Source organism: Gorilla gorilla, chromosome 14 (genome assembly GCF_029281585.2).
Source record: "Gorilla gorilla gorilla isolate KB3781 chromosome 14, NHGRI_mGorGor1-v2.1_pri, whole genome shotgun sequence".
Lineage (NCBI taxonomy): Eukaryota > Metazoa > Chordata > Mammalia > Primates > Hominidae > Gorilla > Gorilla gorilla.
In genome coordinates, this window is record NC_073238.2 from 93,997,157 (window position 1) to 94,004,543 (window position 7,387).

A 7,387-nucleotide genomic window follows, 5' to 3' on the forward strand; every position below is an offset into this window, starting at 1 on the left:
GTAAAGGATCATATTAATCACTTCTCCAGTGACTGCGGCTTGGCTGTTGTAATTTCTCAAAGTTCTTAATAAAAAGCTATCGTTACATTACAAATCCAATAGAACACTTAACAAAATTCCATAGCAGGTGTTAAAGGTCATGAAAGGAGAGCTCTACTAAAACATTGTTAATTCCCACCTAATTTCAGGGATTTGTGGTAGCTTCTTTTCCCACTCTGAACGCTGATCTTGCCCCATACTAGAAGAAAATAAGTTTCTACCTCCCTGTCCTCACAGCACCAAAAAAAGAGACCTAATTATTGGATCCAATCCAATGTAGAATTTGGACTTTAATCCATATCATTATATGACTTTTTTAAGCAGGGGAACAACCCACAGAAAATCACCTACAGAAGAAAGGGATGTTCCTATTTCAATGGCTTCTTTCAACTTTCCTCCCTTCTCTTGAAAAATAAAAACTTTCTGGTTAATTCTCTGACGTGTTTAAGCTGCCTCTTTAGCTTGTTTTTTTCATTCACTGTCAAATTACTGAAACAAGTAATATCTTCTAATTCTTGTTCATCATTTTCTATTTCCTTATTTAATGTAATTGTCAAATTTGATCTTCAAATCTGCATCCAATCTTAATCACCCCAGCTACAGACACACTGCACCACTTGAGTATCTCACTTCACATATCTAGAATCACGTTCATACTTTTCCCCACCAAGCCAGTACTCTTGGTTGTTTATTTTAGTTAATATTTTGCCCAAGTTTGAAACATCAATAAACTTTGAAATCTTCATCCATTTTAGCCCCAAATTGTATCCATCAACAAAAGCTATTAATTCTTTTTGTGAAATGTCTCTTTTGTATGTTGTTCCCTTTCAGTTTTTCACCATCATTATACATAGTGTGATGCTTTGTACCTCACACCTGGACCATCCACATCCTCTTCTAACTGGTCTCCTTTGCTGCAGGCTTTTCTGCATCTTCCAATTTCAGCATGCCACCTGCACAATCATCCTAAAATATCACTTTTGTTATGTTAATTTCCCAGCGGGGGTGGGAAGGACCCTTTTATAGCCTGCCGCTACATACAGCGTAAATACCAACCCCTTTTCATCATTGGAGCTTTTGTCTTGGGCATGAATTTCCTCCTACATAAAATCAAATTGCTCACTGGCCTTAAGAAGGATCATCTATTTTCTCATTCTCTGCCTTTCCCCAGCCATCCCTCTGCCTGGCATGTGGCCTCCCATACTCACTTGGACAAATCCCTTTTGTCATTTACAGCTTAGTCCTAGTGCCTCCCTACACTCTTTCTGAACCATGGTTAGCTCTATAAATATAACATCATTTGTGTATGAGTAGTCACAGAACAGCATCCCACAGAATGCCACTCAGATGTCTTTTTCTTGGTCAACATGGTGATGGTGTTTTTGCTACTATTTAAACTAAATTTTAATGCTTTCAGGGACCACGTATACTCTTCAGTTCCCTTATCACTTGAGTTCAAAAACCCTTGTCTATGTCATGTCATGCTGGTGGCATTATTTCATGATTTTTATCTGTAAAATTTAAAAAATGTATTGTTTATTTTTCTGACTAACTTGTATGTTTCCTAAGGTCAGGGAAATGTTTTATACAATTAAAAATTTAAGCAGGGCAAGAGGAGTGGAAAGCACTTTGTAAACATAATTAGCCAAAGAGTTGCTGAGTGCTACATCTCTTTTATTCCAAGCCCTTCAACACTAAGACCAGGAGGGTATCTTAGAACCACTCAGGTACAGAAATGGTTTCAGTCACTGGGGAAGAGAAATGAATGTTTTCTCTTTTTTCCTCTGCTTTGCACCAAACTGAAAACACTCATTTTCATATTAATTTATGGATTCCTTCAGCTTTTTACTCCCATTTAAACTTAATTACTCGAACAAAAATTTTTCATGTAAAAACATTCCTTTGGGAGATCTTCAAATCCCAAATAAAAGAAGTAGGTGTCTAAGCAGGTAAGTCCAATATGAAAAATTGAGGAAAGATTATTTTTTTAAAAAAAATCTAATTCAGCAGAAGGAAGCAAAGAATCTCAGTTGTTTACAATGGTTTGAAGATGGGAATGAAAAAGTATTTGCGGGAAATATTTTGAGAAAAGAACAGCAGTAGGAATACAGTAACGATTAAAATAGTCAATAAACTACTATATATGAAGTGCCTGATACCAGCCAAGATTTCACAGACCATATACCACAGTAACCATGTGACGTTGGTATGGTTGTTTTCATTCCAAAGATAAATAATTAAAGTTCACGGAATCTACTTGAAGTTACACCACTGATAAGTGATAGCATTGGGATTTAAACAGGAATCTGACCCAAAAGCCTCCATTCTTAGAACTAGAATACACAGTGTCCTAATAGAATAAAATAGAAATAGTAGGCTTAGTAGATGACAATTCATGTACTAGTTTAACTAATAAAAACTTATAAATTTATTTAAAAAGAAGTATGTAATTCAGAAGAATGCTTCTAACACTGTCATGACATAAACAATGGTTGAGAAGAACTATTGTCATGTGAAATGAATAAGAAAGGGGATGCTAGACATAGACATGGTATTACAAGAAAAGACCATGGCAGTAGGTTACAGAGTGCTCAGTCTGGGCTTTGACTTTGAGGTGAGGGAGACACAAGACAGGAAATGCTAGCAAGATCACTGGAGAGGGCAGAGGTTGCAGCTGATATTATGAAATGGTTCAGTCTTTTTTGGATGATGATTTTGCAATATGATTCAAAATCAATAAAATGATTATGCCATATGAAACGGGAATCTCACCTCTGGAGACTTAACTCAGAAGAGTAATAAAAAAAGCAGGGAGGGGGGTGCAGGGAGGTAAAGGAGCATGACTGAACAAAGATACTGATAGCTGCATGTATTTATTAAAGAAAACAAAAACTAGTAATAATATGGATGATTGTGGAAATATTTGGTAAACTACAGAATATTATATAAAGCTATGAAAATGCTAAATGTGATTGCTTAGAAACCTCAGAAACTATTTAAAATTGGTCAAAGGGAAAAGTAAAGCATTAATATTGAATGCACTATAATACTAGCTACAATTTTTGGACAATTACTCTTTGCTAAATTCTGTTCCAAAGTGTTACATGCATTAACTCACCGAAAGTTAGTAAGTAGGCCAGGTGCAGTGGCTCACACCTATAATCCAAGCACATTGGGAGGCCAAAGTGGGGAGGATTGCTTGACCCCAGGAGTTCAAGACCAGCCCAGGCAACATGACAAGACCCAACCCTGTCTGGGCAAAAAATTAAAAAATTAGTTGGACAAAGTAGCACATGCTTGTGATTCCAGCTACTTGTGAGGCTGAGGCAGGAGGATTGCTTGAACCCAGAAGGTTGAGGCAGCAGTGAGCCATATTAATGCCACTGTACACCAGTCTGGTTGACAGAGCAAGACTCTATCACAGAAAGGACAGGAAAAGGAAAAGGAAAAGGAAAGGAAAGGAAAGGAAAAGGAAAAGGAAAGGAAAGGAAAAGAAAGGAAAGGAAAAGAAAGGAAAGGAAAAGAAAGGAAAGGCGAAAAGAGAAGAAAAGAAAAGAAAGGAAACCAAAAATTACTGAAGAGGAATTAGCATGACTTAGAAGTAGAATATAAGTGGAATAGACTATTTTGTTTCTACTCTGTATAAGGCTTTGTAGTGTTTTAAGAGATTTCCCTGGTGATGGTTTCTTTCAATCCTTCTTGGGATGTTAAATTAAGTTCTGCAGTCTTCTCACAATTTCGGTTTCAAAACATAAAAACGCCTCATAAGTAATATTTACCAATATTGTTCACATGTAACTAGTTGAAATATATACCTGCAGACACAGAGACATTCATTCACAAAACAAGAAATTATAGTAACAACGACATAAAAATCAAGCCAACTTAGTTTTATTGTACTTTACAGACATGGTGTTTTTCTGGTTTTTTGTTTTTTTGTTCTTTTTCTTTTGGAGATGGAGTCTTGCTCTGTTGCCCAGGCTGGAGTGCAGTGGCCCAATCTCAGCTCACTGCAACCTCTACCTCCTGTGTTCAAGCAATTCTCCTGCCTCAGCCTCCCAAGTAGCTGGGCTTACAGGCGCCCACAACCTCACCTGGCTAATTTTTGTATTTTTAGTAGAGACGGGGTTTCGCTATGTTGGCCTGGCTGGTCTTGAACACCACACCTCAGGTGGTCTGCCTGCCTTGGCCTCCCAAAGTGCTGGGATTACAGGTGTGAGCCACCTTACCCGGCCTCTGTTGTTGGTGGTGGTTTGCTTTAAGGACAAGCTCTCACCATGTTGTCCAGGCTGGAGTGCAGTGGTACTCACAGGCGCCGTCATAGCTCATGCCTCCAACTCCTGGCCTCGAGCAGTCCTCCGCAGTAGCTGGGACTACAGGCATGTACTACTGCACCTGGTCTGACCTTGCATTTTTTACAAGTAATGGAAGGTTTGTGGCAACTCTGCACAGAGCAAGTCTGTTGGTACCATTTTTCCAACAGCATGTACTCACTTTGTGTCTTTGTGTCACATTTTTGTAATTCTTACAATGTTTCAAACTTTTTCATTATTAACATATCTGTTATGGTGATCTGCAATCAGTGATGTTTGATGTTACTATCGTAATTGTTTGGGGGCGCCACAAACCACACCCATATAAGGTGGTGAACTTAACCAATCAATGTCTGTGTTCTGACTGCTCCACCCACCAGCCATTCCCCTGTCTCTCTCCCTCTCCTCAGGCCCTCCCTATTCCCTGAGAAATAACAATATTGAATTTAGGCAAGTTAGTAACCCTACAATGACCTGTAAGTGTTCAAGTGAATGGAAGAGTCACAAATCTCTCCTTTTAAATCAAAAGTTAGAAATAATTAAGCTTAGAGAGGAAGGCATGTCAAAGCTGAGACAGGCCAAAAGCTAAGACACTTGTGCCAGTTAGCCAAGTTGTGAATGCAAATAAAATGTTCTTGAAGGAAATTAAAAGTGCTACTCCAGTGCACACATTAATGATAAGAAAGCAAAACAGCCTTATTGCTGATACGGAGAAAGTTTGAGTGGTCCGGATAAGAAGATCAAACCAGCCACAACATTCCTATAAGCCAAAGCCTAATCCAGAGAAAGGCCTTAACTCACTTCAGTTCTTTAAAGGTTAAGAAAGGTGAGGAAGTTGTAGAAGAAAAGCCTGAAGCTATGGAGGTTTAAGAAAAGAAGACACGTCTATAACACAAAAGTGCAAGGTGAAGCAGCAGGTGCTGATGCAGAAGCTGCAGCAAGTTTTCCAGAAAATCTGGTTAAGATCATTGATGAAGGTAGCTACACTAAATAGTAGATATTTAATTTAGACAAAACAGCCTTCCATTGAAAGAAGATGCCATCTAGGACTTTCATCTCTACAGAGAAGTCAGTCCCTGGCTTCAAAGCTTCAAAGGACAGGTTGACTGTCTTGTTAGAGTTAACGCAGTTGGTGACTTTAAGTTGAAGCCAATGTTCATTTACCATTCTAAAAGTCCTAAGGCCTTTAAGAATTATGCTAAATCTATTCTATTTGTGCTCTAGAAATGGAACAACAAAGCCTACCTCCCATCTGCTTTCAGCATGATTTACTGAATATCTTAAGCCCACTACTGAAACCTCAAACAAAAAGATTTATTTCAAAATATTACTGCTCATTGGCAATTCACCTGGTCACCCAAGAGCTCTGATGGAGCTGTACAAGGAGATTTATGTTGTTTTCATGCCTGTAACACAACATCCATTCAGCAGCCCATGGATCAAGGAGTCATTTTAACTCTCAAGACTTATTATTTAAGAAATTCATTTTGTGAGGCTATAACTGCCATAGATTGGGATTCCTCTGACGGATCTGGGAAAGTAAATTGAAAATCTTCTGGATATGATTCACCATTCTAGATTCCATTAAGAACATTCATGATTCATGGAAGGAGGTCAAAATATCAGCATAACAAGAGTTGGAAGACTGTTACCATTTTTTAGCAATAAAGTATTTTAAATTAAAGAAGGTACACTGCTTTTTAGACATAATGCTATTGCACAGTTAATAGACTACAGTATAGTGTAAACATAACTTTCACATGCTGGAAAACCAAAAAATGTAAAAGTGTGATATTCACTTTATTCTAGTGGTCTGGAACCAAACTTGCAATATCTCTGAGGTATGCCTGTAGAAAAAGCCTACACAAAATGTACCAGGAGTGAAATATTTCCCTGGCTCTGTAAAAAAAAAAAAAATTCACTTCTTAAATGTATCATTTATGTTTCAAAGTAGTAAGCATTTCATACTATAATCTTTTTTTCAATAAAATGGGATGAAACATTGTAAAAAGATTTGTGCACACTCAAATTTTCAAATTGGATTTAATTTCTCAGCATTTCAGAGGTTGTAGCAAACAGAAAGACATATTGTTCTCTTTAGGATGTGACTGTGTAAAATGAAAGAGTTATGTATGTGTTTGTATATATATATACACACACACTAAATGCTGTATATACACGTGTATATCTATTTAAATATTTCTTCCATTAATCATTTCATATGACCTACTAAAAATAAATCCCAAAGGTATACTGCAATAAATGACACCACATCCAACTTTTGCAAACTGCAAACTGTCACTGTAATGTCACATTTCATTTCAACCCAATTTCAAGACTATACCCTTCCAATTCTCAAAGGTGATTTAAGCTATACTCAAGCTTAAAAGGTTTCAACTTTAGTTCATGCCATCTTCATTGTTGCCTGAACCTAAACTATTAGGAGCAAATTAATGCAGCAAAGCAGTCAGTGATATTGTTATAAACAAAGGAGACATTTTCTTGCATGACTTTTAGAAAATGAGTTTTTGACACTAGACAAACCACATGTGTATTGTTTTAATGGACATCAAGAAATTACTAACTTAATGCCCGTAAAAAGAAAACAGTTAAAGCTTCTATATAGCAAATACTGAACTGCATTGTGCATATAACACATGCAAGTTTTTTTAAATACCCATATTACATACCATTTAAAAGAGGTCCTGTGATTGAGTGTTGTAGGCAAAGGAATTTTTTCCATTGTTTCTAATACTACTTCAAACGGGATCATTTGAAACCTTGATTAAAAATGTATACTGGTATGTCAGGTCAGATATTAGGGAAGAGGAATGTGCTTTTTAAGACCCATTATAGAATTTTTGTTATTTGAGAAACAGAAAGTAAGAAACAAAATAACACATACGTTTTAAAAACATAAAGCTTGCAACACCACCCATCTTTAAATTTCTTCTATCAAAAGGTTATATAAAGAAATAAAATGATCCAATGGAAGAGCACATGGAGGCATACACCAGCATTGTAAAAATCAATTT